Genomic DNA, 13408 nt, shown 5'->3' with positions numbered 1-13408 from the left:
TAAAGGTGACCAAATCTCCCCTCCGAGCATGCCTTGGGGAGCCATGGAACATTTTAAAGAAACTTTTAAAGTAGACTGTAGGCTGAATAACCTGAAAAATAGGTCATTCATACAGTAACATAAACAAAACTAACCCAAGGATATGATTTAATTACATTCTCAACAGTGGTTCTGCAATAACTGCCCACAGAAATCTCTGGCCAGCAGTCGTAATGTTCACCAGAGCAAGAACTTTTAAATATGGTGATAAGTTCAGAATTAATTCCCATCAAAAATAAACTTTTTGTGATGATAGATGACAAGGGCAAATTAAGTCCACTTAAATAAGAGCTAAACTGGACATAGCTTGTCCAGAGGGAAAGATTCATATCAATCAATCGCCAGGGGTGGGATGTTTTATTATTATTTGGAGTGTTTGCAAGGAGGGCAAGTTTAAGGCAATTACAGGAGAACTACAGACAGATTTAATTGCTTAGACAAATGGGAACACATTCCTGTGACAGATCATTAGAATGAGCCAAAAGTACAGAGTATTGCATGTCATTTCAATTTATAATTACAGCTATGAGTTAAAGCTATAGAAGATACAGACTTTACAGTGTGCTTTAATCATTAAACCTTCTATGGTTTCTTATTTGTAGTGTTTGCATTTATATTGTAGACACACGAGACCGCAGATGCTGGAACCTAGAGCATAAAGCAAAAGCTGGAGGAAGCCAACGGGTCAAACAGCATCTGTGGAGGCAAAGGGACTGTCAACCTATCGGGTCGAGACCCTGCATCAGGAATGAGTACTTGCAGAAGTTTGTTTCTTAGCTTACATTTATATTATTTTATTTATAGCCTTTATGTAGTTTTACATCTCTAAAACCTGGGGTATGCTGCTCTGTGAGATTTGATTTGTTTTACACCCAGACAGGTTCAGGGCAAATTGGGCATGCGAGGCAATCACTGTCATTAATAAAGGCACTCCTATGAATTTACTCTTCCTGCAAGAGATACTCAACTGTGGCTCTCGATGTTTACAACATTCTGTCAACTTTTGCCAACTTGTGCAACTTGACCTATTTTCCTGCCATTGTAGCTGCAGGATATCTTGAATGAGTGAATGATACAAAGCTGCATGATTTCCCTGCGATCTGTAGCATCGCCTCCTCCCTGCTGCAATCACATTTTGTGTAGGTTTCCTGCCCTTTGGTTCCAAGTGGCTGGCTGTTCTCCATTGAGTTTACTTTTGGCTCCTTCATGACTGGGGCCCAATGAAGGAGGCACAACCTATGCCCACCATTACTGTCCCTGTATCATTGCACAATGATTTCATACCTTAAGCTGATCAAAACTCACACAAATATTCTGCACCATTTCCATTGTACTATAAAGGTAAAATCATGAGTATTAAAGAATGTTGCCTCTATAGGTCCATTAGCTGATACACAACTAATCTGTCCCACAGCCTTAGGCCTAGAAATGTTTAAATATCGCTCGAATAATCAACTGGTAAAACAGAGTTGCTGAGAACATTTAAGAAATGTCTAGGCAAGTTCTTGAATTGCCTCCACATTGAAGACTACAGGCTAAGTCTTGGAAGATGGGGTTAATGCAGCTGGGTTTAATACACACAGCCTAATAGTTGTTCCTAGATTAACAAATAAATATTCAATTGCATTTCTGACAAACAGACAACTGAGGCAGTGAACTGACTGCACAGTAAAAGCAAAACTAAGAACAAGAAGTAGCTGACGGAAAGAAAGTAGCGGATGGACATTCTTCTAAGGCAACCCTGAGGGATTGAAGATAGACACAAAATGCTGGAGTAACTCAGCGGGACAGGCAGCATCTCTGGAGACAAGGAATGGGTGATGTTTCAGATCGAGACCCTTCTTCAACCTGAGAGATTGAGGTATACTTGCATAACTCTGGTTCTGGTGGTTCTGAGGTGACTGGTATGGCCAATGTGGGATCTGCAGAATCTGTCACAGATGGGGCGGAATTCAGGTTCAGATTAGCCATGTTAATTAATTGTCAGATATACCAGGGTGCCATGAGATTTCTTGTTCAGATAATGATCACAGAGTAGACATAGGAAGTGGCTACTGGAGCAGTTAAGGACCTGTCCCACTTAGGCGATTTTAAGGCGACTGCCGGCGACTAGGCTGTCGCCGAGCGTTCGCCGGGATATCGCGGGTATGGTCATGAGGAGTCTCCAATGAATTGTAGTGGATCTCAGCGCGTTGCGGAAAAAAAATTCCAGATAGAAATTTCTCGGCGACAGCTGGCTTGTCGCCAGGTATCGTAGCTTATTGCGGGCGCTGTCGCATGCTGTCCCCAGGTTTGCTAGGTTGCCGCAGATGCATTTAGAAGCACGTAATATTAAATTAAGAAAAGGCATTTGAAGATACCAGAAGATAGTTTTGTTTAACCAATTCATTTACCGACAGGACATTTGACAGGTAGATTGGAAGCAACAGTTTGACGGTCAGGTAAGCGTGGGAATTTTACAATGTTGCCCAAGACGGTGTAATCTCTTAGCCAGGTGCTAGTTTCACAAAAAAAGTAACTTGTATCGACCTGACTCGGCATTGTCGTGATCATTGTCGTAGGGTAAAAGAAAATTTCGACGATCTGTTACGACTTTGACAGGCGCCAGCAGTTGCCTTATAAATTGCGTAACTGGGACAGGCCCTTTAGATGGATGCTTTGAATGTGGTACATTCCTTCCACTGTTTATGCAGGAATTCTGTGTGTTTGTGATACTTGGACACAGTTGTCAATATCTCAAATGCTACTTCCCCAATTTAAAGAGCCCAGGGCTAGGGATTCTCGGGAGTCAGTGGGGATGTTATATTTTTTCCAAGGTCCTTTGAACACATTCTTGAATATTTCCCTTTGTCTGCCTGGTTATCTCTTCTCATTGCAGAGCTAAGAATAGAATGTTTATTTCAAGAATCTGAGGTTGGGCATGCGAACAATGTTGGGAGAGCACTTCTCATTCAGATGTGGAATGTAGGGATTAGATGGGTGAAAAACGGTGACGGTGCATGCTGCAAAATAGGAGGGTTGCCAGTAGAGGGCGAGTAGCCATTATAAGGGGTGGGCCGAGGGGTAGGGGAGGAGCTAGCAAGCAATAGGTGGATGTAGGTAAGGAAGGTTTGATAGCAGATAACCATCTTGAGGTCAAGAAAAGCATGACAGAAACACAGGCCATTCTCCAGTTTGAGTTGTAAATGGTGAGGATGAGCTGGATAACATGGAAAAGTTGAGCAAATAAGATTTTTTTTAAAATTTAAATGAAAAAAACCCATAGTTTGTACGTTCTTCCCGTGACCTGCTTGGGTTTTCTCTGGGTGCTCCGGTTTCCTCCCATACTCCAAGGACGCGCAGGTTAATTAGCTTGGTAAAATTACAAAACACTGTCCGTACTGTGTAGAATAGTGTAAGTGTGCAGGGTTTGCTGGTTGGAGCGGACTCGGTGGGCTGAAGGACTGTATTTCTAAACTAAACTAAACTAAACTAAATCTGCAAAGTTAGTTGAGGGAGGGAATAGGCTGGGAGCAGATCATATTCTGAAATCTGACAAGAAAAGAAGATGACGAGCAGAACCAAATAAGGAAGGGTGACTGGAGATTGGAATAACAGATCTTTCCCAATCCTAAAAAAATACTGTCTGAAGAAGCGGCCTGACCCGGAACGTCTCCTGTCCACGTCCTCCAGAGATGCTGACTGATCTGCAGTTACTTCAGCGCTTTGTGTGTTATTTTGTAAATTAGTTTCTGCAGTTCTCTGTGTCTTTTCAAACTACCTTCTCTTTTTAATAAAATATGACCACACACTTTCAATATCATCCCAGGAAGCATTCTTGCAACATCTACAGTGGCTTTATTTCTGCTTTATAATCTTGGGATCAGAAATGCTATAACCAGATATAAAATAAAAAAGCAGTATTAAATAACTAACAGACCCCAGGGATTAAAATTATACTGTGGTTGGTTTGTGGCTGCAGCTTTTAAAAGAACCAAGGGAGCAGATACCAAAAGCTCTATATTTCATAATTCATTGGAAATAGATATTGTGACAGTGGATGGGTGAAGTTAGGACTAGTTATAAGATTATATGCAGGGATCTAGAGAAAAGTTTGCTTAATGTTAATGGTATGAACAATAATGGAATCTGCACCAAATGACTTCAAATTAAATATATAATAATAAATAACATGGATTTCAAAAGGAAAATTCTTGTATAGCTGACGTCTGTGAGTTCTTTTCAGCAATTGAAGAGAGAATAGTAATACAATGGATGTAATTTTATCTAGGATTCTAAACTGGTTCCACTATAGCCTAACAAAATTGACTAATGAATAATCCATGAGCAGTCAGAGGCCAAGGAGAAGAATGCATAGCTCGCTGGCTTCAAGATAGAAGGCAGAGAGAAGGGGTAAAGCATATGTATTCATTCAGAGTATCAGGAGGTAGAAAGATGGATCCCCAAGGATCAGTGCTGGAGCCACTGTGTATGTGACTGATTAAGGCTTGGAATCAAAAATGCAATTCCATACAGATGAGATGCTGGAAGAATGTTGCAATGGGCAGGGAATTCAGGACTGCCGTCACAATCTGAGGATAATAGGTAAGCCATTTAAGACTGAGATGAGGAAAATGTTCTCCCTAAATTAGTCAAATGGCTAACTGTACGTTTTCTATGTTTCTGTATTTTTATAATAAATATAAATGGGAGTCCAGAACCAGGGGCCACAGTTTAAGAGTAAGGGGTAGGCCATTTAGATCGGAGTTGAGGAAAAACTTTTTCAGTCAGAGAATTGTAAATCTGTGGAATTCTCTGCCTCAGAAGGCAGTGGAGGCCAATTCTGAATGCATTCAAGAGAGAGCTTGATAGAGCTCTTAAGGATAGGGGAGTCAGGGGGTATGGGGAGAAGGCAGGAATGGGGTACTGATTGAGAACGATCAGCCATGATCACATTAAATGGTGGTGCTGGCTCGAAGGGCCGAATGGCCTACTCTTGCACCTATTGTCTATTGTCTATTGTCTATAATGGACTAGTGAGTTTGCAACCGAGGCTAGTGATTAGTGAATTAATTTTAACCTAGATGATTGTGAGTTGTGAGATTTCTGTAGTGAAAATACGGTGGAAATTATTGGATAATAAAAATCCAGGTAAGGTAGAATTACAACAGAACACAGATGTACAATATCTCAGAAAATGCTGGCCTGATCAAGCCAAGCAGAGGGGCTGATGATAGACTAAAAAGAGAACAGGACAGAATTCGATTTTGCATCGGGCAATATTTCCTGTAGTATGTAAAGGGAGTTGTTTGAAAGGTTGATCACCAAGTGATGACTAGAACTTTTGTGCACAGCCGCACAGTGTCTTAAGTTTGTTCTGGTTTCAGAATGTGCAACGCACATTTCAATGCTCCGAGTGCAAGATTAATTTGTACATCCAAAGTCCGTGAATGCAAGATCACTCAAACAGATCAGAAGCAGGTGGAGCCACCTTTCCATTATTCAAAAGCAATCAATCTTTAGTCAATTCATAGTCATTGAGTGTATTTCCATCGCAGCCCTATCTGCTAATATTAAGTTCACTAATCACCTTTCTAACCTACTGCCATCCCCCCTCCTCCCACTTTATCCAAACATATTACCAACAGCAATTCCCCCTTTTGATTGCATACCAAAACCTCAATGGTCTGACATCCTTCAATGTCCCATCCCCTACTTCTGATCCACCTTCCCAACTTTCCTCCACTCCAGCAGCTGCCCTCCCCATCCTCAGCCAGCATCTCCTCCATTTATACCCACACTTCTGTTTTCCCTTGCTTTTCCTGCATTAGTTATTCAAATATGAACGAAGCTGAGGAAAGATCTTTAGACATGTTCGTCACACGAGAGCTGTTAACTCAAGCATGATACCTTTGACCTTGAGTATTATGCCCAAAGCCCCCACATAATACTGGCACAGCAAAGTAGTTGAGTCAAATCATTCTTTAAGACAACAGACAATTTTGAGACCATAAACGTGCATTGTACCTCAGTTCACTTTCAGGGTACTGTTCACTGCTTTGGCCATCACTGCTTAAAGATGTTAGTGAGATTGGGGAAAATTCAAGAAAATTGAAACGATGGACCTAAAACCCAAAGGGTTTAACTATCTGATGAAGATAAACAATTTCATCAAATTCCACTACCAATTATTTTAAATTCGTGATTCCTAGTTTTGACCCATTTTCCAACGGAAATATCCTTCCTATTTATTTTGTCTCGGGCCAATAGACTATAGACAATAGGTGCAGGAGTAGGCCATTCGGCCCTTCGAGTCAGCACCGCCATTCACTGTGATCATGGCTGACCATCCACAATGAGTACCCCGAGCCTGCCTTCTCCCCATATCCCTTGACTCCGCTATCTTTAAGATTTCTATCTAACTCTCTCTTGAAAGCATCCAGAGGATCAGCCTCCACTGCCTTCTGAGGCAGAGAATTCCACAGATTCATAACTCTCTGGGTGAAAATGTTTTTCCTCATCTCCGTTCTAAAAGGCCTACCCCTTATTCTTAAACTGTGGCGCTTGGTTGTGGACTCCCCCAACATTGGGAACATGTTTCCTGCCTCTAGCGTGTCCAATCCCTTAATAATCTTATATGTTTCAATAAGATTCCCTCTCATCCTTCTAAATTCCAGTGTATACAAGCCCAGTCGCTCCATTCTTTCAACATATGACAGTCCCGCCATCCCGGGAATTAACCTCGTGAACCTACGCTGCATTCCCTCAATAGCAAGAATGTCCTTCCTCAAGTTTGGAGACCAAAACTGCACACAATACTCCCGGTGTGGTCTCGCCAGGGCCCAGTACAACTGTTTGCTCCGATACACAACTCTTTTCTTGTTATGAAGACCAACATGCCATTAGCTTTCTTCACTGCCTGCTGTACCTGCATGCTTACTTTCAGTGACTGATGTACAAGGACACCCAGATCTCGTTGTGTTTCCCCTTTTCCTAATTTGGCACCATTCAGATAATAATCTGCCTTTTTTGTTCTTGCCACCAAAGTGGATAACCTCACATTTATCCACATTAAACTGCACTATTTTGTAAATAGCTGCCGTCCCAGCACTGAGCCTTGCGGTACCCCACTAGTCACTGCCTGTCATTCTGAAAAGGACCCATTAATCCCTACTCTTTGTTTCCTGTCTGCCAACCAATTTTCTATCCATGTCAGTACCCTACCCCCAATACCACGTGCTCTAATTTTGCCCACTAATCTCCTATGTGGGACCTTATTAAAGGCTTTCTGAAAGTCCAGGTACACTACATCCACTGGCTCTCCCTTGACCATTTTCCTAGTTACAACCTCAAAAGATTAGTCAAAAGATTTCCCCTTTGTAAATCCATGTTGCCTCGCACCAATCCTGTTCCTGCTATCCAAATGTGCCGCTGTTTCATCTTTTATAATTGACTCCAGCATCTTCCCCACCACTAATGTCAGGCTAACTGGTCTATAATTCCCTGTTTTCTCTCTCCCTCCCTCACGACGTATGCTTCTCAGCCTCCTCTTTTCCAAACAAAACAACCCCAGTTTATCCATAAAATATATTGGCCAGGTATATGGATCAAGATCAAGATCAAGATCAAGATAGCTTTATTTGTCATCCAATATTGGACGAAATTCGGTCACCCACAGTCCAACAATAAAAGCATTAAATAGGCATTAAAATTACACAACCCCAAAACCCCCAAAACACAGTCCAACAATAAAAGCATTAAATAGGCATTAAAATTACCCAACCCCAAAACCCCCAAAACACAGTCCAACAATAAAAGCATTAAATAGGCATTAAAATTACACAACCCCAAAAACACACAAAAAAAGAAACATCCATCAAAGAAACATCCATCACAGTGAGTCTCCTCCAGTCCTCTCTCTCCTCACTGTGATGGAAGGCCACAATGTCTTTCCCTTCTCCTGCTGTCCTCGCCCGCAGTCAGGCTGTTGTGGTTGCAGGCCGCGCCGGACGGTCCACAGCGGGCCGAGCCTAAGGCGCGTCGCGTCGCAGCCGCTCCCGCAGCCTCCGAAAACGGCCGGCTCCGCCGATGATAAGTCCGATCCGGGGCGGGCGAACACGCTGCTGCTGCCGCTGTTGCTGCACGTCGGGGCGGTCGTGGCTCCCGACATTGAAGCCCCCTGCTTTATGGGCAGCTTGGGCAGCATGGATGAGTTGGATCGAAGGGGCCTATAAAATGTTCTAACCTCATTAATAACCTCATAAATTGTTCCACACCATCTACTGTATAACAGGTATAACAGGTATAACAGAGCTTTATTTGTCGTTCGGTACCGAAGTACCGAACGAAACTACATAGCAGTCATAGAAAAAAAAAAAAGAACACAAGACACATAACCCCAACACAAATGTCCATCACAGTGACTCCAAACACCCCCTCACTGTGATGGAATGTGCCAGAACTCAAGCTGTGGTCTAACTAGCACTGTGTATTGTTCTAAAATATTGTACATGGAACAAAAGTACAGTAGGGGAACAGACCCTTTCAGCCCCAATGTCTGTCCCATTCTAATGCCAAATTCAATTCATTCCTTCTGCCTGCATGCCGTCCGTCTCCCTCATTTCCTGCATATTCACGTACCTATCTAAAAGCCTCTTAAATGCCACTATCATATCTGTTTCCAACACCACCTCTGGCAGTATATTCCAGACACCCACTACTTTATATGTAAAAAAACTAGCCCTATGTCTCTCTTTTAAACTTTGCCACTCTCACCAAACACAACCTCCCTATTTTTGTATTCTATGCTATGACTAATAACCAGAAACAATTTTAAGCCCTGAATTTCCCACCTTAAACCCATACCCATACGCACACCTCCTCTCGTGTACGAAACATCCCTACATCGACCTCTTTCGTTAAGATTTTGATCTTTACTTCATGTTGCTCAGTGTCAAAGGTTTTTTTTAATATGAAAGAAGCTAAAAAGAATGGTAAGATATTTTAATACTTTGAAAGGCCAAAATGAATGCAATTTATTACTCACACCACAAAACTGCACATGTTGTGGAAACATAACATTAGATTCTTATAAGGCTTCTGATATACAAATAAAAGAAGTAAACTTACAATTGAAATTGTTGTAGGCAATAAAGCAAAATGAATGCCTTTGTTAAATACCACGCTTTCATCTTTATGTAGATTTAATAGGAATACTTGCTCTGCTTTTTTTGAAACTGCTTATGATGCACATTCAGAGCTGACCTGTCAAGAGCGATGTACTCATACCATTTCAGTTCTCACTATTTATGGAGCTCCTGCAGCACTGATCGTGGTGAAGCAAGTGATGTCCTGTTTCCTTAGTAGCAGAAGTGTTCATTAGCACAAACCACTATTCTACTCTCAAAGGTCACACTACTGTTCCAATCCGCCCTCATGCAAGGCCATAAGCTGCAGGCGAGGTGAATCAACAACTACCAGAATCAGTTACAGTCTCTTCACTGTTGGTCAGGCTAGCCTGTATATTGTCATTTTGAACTCCTTGTTTCATGGTCAGTAAAAAACAACCCAGCATAAAACACCTGTCACCATAATCTTTTTGTTTGTAATTTTGACATCTTTCACTTTGACAGTTAATTTCGGCTAGATGTGGGGACTCTGGATACTTGAGTCTGAAGAAGGGTCTCGACCCGAAACGTCACCCATTCCTTCTCTCCCAAGATGCTGCCTGACCTGCTGAGTTACTCCAGCATTTTGTGAATAAATACCTTCGATTTGTACCTTCGATTGCAGTTATTTTCTTATACTGGATACTTGAGTGTTCATTGCACAACAAAGAATTCCATTTGCACCTCCTCAGTAAATGAAGCAACCCGTGATGCATGCAGCATAACGTAAGCAATAGTCAGGAATGGCAAGTAAGATTTACGCTGGTGAAGTGCTGGGTAGAGAACATCTTCAACAGTAGAGAGCATAACCACCTATAATTGACATTCATTGGAATTACCATGGCTGAGACCCCACCATCACCATTCGGGGGAGGGGGGGGTCACCATTAACAAAACACTCAACAGGACCATTCACAACATTAGCAGGTTAGAAAGTGAGCATCCTGCATTAATGACTCCTCTCTCAATTCCCCAAAACCCGCACACCATCTAAAATGACTGAAATCAGGAACACGATTCTCTTCACTTGCTGTGAAGCTCATCATCATCTAAAATAACCAGCCTTCTAGATTGACATCCCATCCACTGTGTGTGCTCTTTGCTATCATCATACCATTACTGCAACGGTATGGGGCGGCACGTTAGCGCAGCGGTAGAGTTGCTGCTTTACAGCGAATGCAGCGCCGGAGACTCAGGTTCGATCCTGACTACGGGTGCTGCACTGTAAGGAGTTTGTACGTTCTCCCCGTGACCTGCGTGGGTTTTCTCCGAGATCTTCGGTTTCCTCCCACACTCCAAAGACGTACAGGTATGTAGGTTAATTGGCTGGGTAAATGTAAAAATTGTCCCTAGTGGGTGTAGGATAGTGTTAATGTGCGGGGATCGCTGGGCGGCACGGACTTGGAGGGCCGAAAAGGCCTGTTTCCGGCTGTATATATATGATATGATGATATGATAACATGTACTATGCAGTATCATGAAAATGTAAGGGTCTCAACCCGAAACATCACCCATTCCTTCTCTCCAGAGATGCTGCCTGTCCCGCTGAGTTACTCCAGCATTTTGTGTCTACCTGTGTATTTATATAGCATCTTTAATGTAGAGAAATGTTCCATAGCATTTCACAGCATGGAGTTACATTATAAGATCACTAAACCCTTGGTCAGAGATTGTATTCATGTATAGATTTTTAGTTTAGTTTATTTTAGAGATACAGTGTGGAAACAGGCCCTTCGGCCCACTGAGTCCACACCAATGAGCAATCCTCACACATTAACACTATCCTACACACTCTAGGGACAATATACCCTTATACCAAGCCAAGCCAATTTACCCTCAAAATTGTACGTCTTTGGAATGTGGGTGGAAAGCGAAGATCTCAGGGAAAACTCATGCGGTCACGGAGAGAACGTGCAAACTCCATACAGACAGCACCCGTAGTCAGGATTGAACCCGGGTTTCCGGGGCTACAAGCGCTGTAAGACAGCAACTCCACCATTGCGCCACAGTGCCGCCCCACTTTGACTGGATGGCACACGAACAAAAGCTTTCACTGTACCTCGGTACATATGACAATAATAAACCAAACTAGAAAAATGAACCTAAATAAAGGATGTGAGAAAGCAAGAGGAAATTCCAAAGCCTAGACCACAGGCAGCTTGAAGAATTACTGACAGCAAGTGACTTGTGTGTTGGTGTTGTGAAGTATACATAAGTGCGTACTTGCTGTGAAGGCTGAGAAGTCAGTGGCAATTTGAAAGCATGATTTCTGGGGGCTGTGGTCCCTACACTATAATTTTAAGCAAACTGTCAGTTGAATAATATGGAAGTATGAAGCCTTCTGAAAAAGAAATTGGCTTCACGCTGGCTGATTCCAAATTTATTTTGCAAAATAGAATTATAATAGAAAACTTTTATATTCTGATCCAACAAATGACAAACTGTGACACACTTGGGAAACTCATCTGTCATTGAAGAAGGCGCTGTGCTAAATGTAGTCTAATACATATATATGTCATGGTACTTGGTTAAACGACACTTTCCACTTTCAGCAGTCAAGAGCATCCCCTGCTGTATCGGAGTGACTTTACTTCAATTGCTGTATCAGATATGTGTTTGCCTTTAAGTCAAAACAAAGGGAACACACGCAGCCCTTTGGGTCTACTTCACTGTTCAATTGGACTGTGGTAGATTGTATCTTACGTGTTGTTCCACTTAAAAACACTTACATAGTAAAAATCAATTGATTTCAGTCACGGAAATTTACATTGATCCAACATCCTCAAGTTTTTGAGCAAGACAGTTCCACATTTTCAGCATCCCTTGTGTGAAGAGGTGCTTGCTGAATGCTGCAGCTCTACCTATAAGATTGTGATTTCATTTCAGAGGAAATGGTTTCTCTACATCTTATCTTTTTCATCAAAGCTCATTAGACAATTCCTTACTTCTATATCAGGTGTAGGCAACCAATGTTTAGAAAACCTGACACTCACCTGAACCTTTAAGCACAGTATCATTCTGCTCATTTTGCACTGCACCCATTCTAAAGTTAATATATTCTTCCTGAAATGTTGAGCAGAACAAGTCTCTGTTTGGCTGAAACACAATTTCCTTCCTTCTTTGAGATGAAGGCATGCATTCAGTTTATCTTTTTGTCCTTGTGCACCAGTTATTTGTGATTTACAATCTTGGATATCTAACCCTTTTTCTTGTCCATTGTTTTCAATCTTTGTGTCATTTAGAAAATAGTTAAATTAACCTTTCTTGAAAACAGTATGGATGTCTTTCATGTTCCCACATTGAACTCCATGTGCCACAGTTTTGCTCGTTCATTTATCACTGCTGCCATTTACATAGCCTTGGCAATGGTAAACTTGGATCTCTTTGATTTCTCAAAGATTTCTCTTTTTATTTTCTGTCTTTGATAAAAAGCTAAGATTGAAGCACAGCTCCCTGAGGAATATTACTTTCTCTTCCCGTCAATCAGAATAGATTTATTTCTACATTTACCTCCCATTTCTAAACCAATCTATGTTCAAAGGTTAACCTAATTCCAAGCACTCTCAATATTGTGCATAACATCATTCCTCTTTCCATGTGATTCCCTCTTTTGGTAAATCTAAATAATGCAGTGAGCAATAAACAAACACTCAGCCTTGAGAAAGAGGCATCTGTTGTCAAGGAGGGCAGCAGGTAGTCTACAATTAAGTAATTAAGATTTCTCCCATGTAATCACAGCATTTCTGATTCACTTACTCCAATCACAGCAAGTCATCTCAATGTCAGCAACTATCAAAATTTTGATGTGTGGTTTCCATCTAATACTGCCATTTGAATGATATTATTTTGTTTTTGTACCTGACTGCCTTTTCCATCATTGTTCAACCTTCTTGCTACTGTCATCTTCTTTACACCCATCTACTGATTGCACATCCTCTCTGCCTGGCCTCATGTTAGCTGATAACATTGGCTCTGCGTCTTGGAAACAATCAGTTTTCCTTCTTATTTGTTGTTGTTACACCACTCCACTTTGCAGGGGGAAAAAACAACCTCACTTCATTATCTCTACAATCTGCTACCTCATTTCCAACTTTCCTTCTCACTTAGTCTTCAAATGCACTGTCACATTCCAAATCTATGGCCTGTGTTTTTGGCGGCCATGTTTGAATCTTTCCAATTGTGTTTCCACTCTTGCCATAAACACAACATTATGCTCATGATCA

The 13408-nt window shown here is 41.6% G+C and overlaps 1 long non-coding RNA gene across 1 annotated transcript in view; it reads left to right on the top strand.

Annotated features, from left to right (window-relative positions):
* The window catches only part of LOC144596259 (uncharacterized), a 36539-nt gene extending 26782 nt beyond the window's left edge, over positions 1-9757 (top strand). The window contains exons 2-3 of the long non-coding RNA XR_013547580.1: positions 662-803; positions 9651-9757. This is a non-coding gene — a long non-coding RNA (uncharacterized LOC144596259). The remainder of the gene's footprint in view (positions 1-661; positions 804-9650) is intronic.
* Positions 9758-13408: the final 3651 nt, after the last annotated feature.

Source organism: Rhinoraja longicauda, chromosome 8 (genome assembly GCF_053455715.1).
Source record: "Rhinoraja longicauda isolate Sanriku21f chromosome 8, sRhiLon1.1, whole genome shotgun sequence".
NCBI lineage: Eukaryota > Metazoa > Chordata > Chondrichthyes > Rajiformes > Arhynchobatidae > Rhinoraja > Rhinoraja longicauda.
Note: the sequence above shows the minus strand (reverse complement) of the source record. Positions and strands in the feature narration are given on the sequence as shown.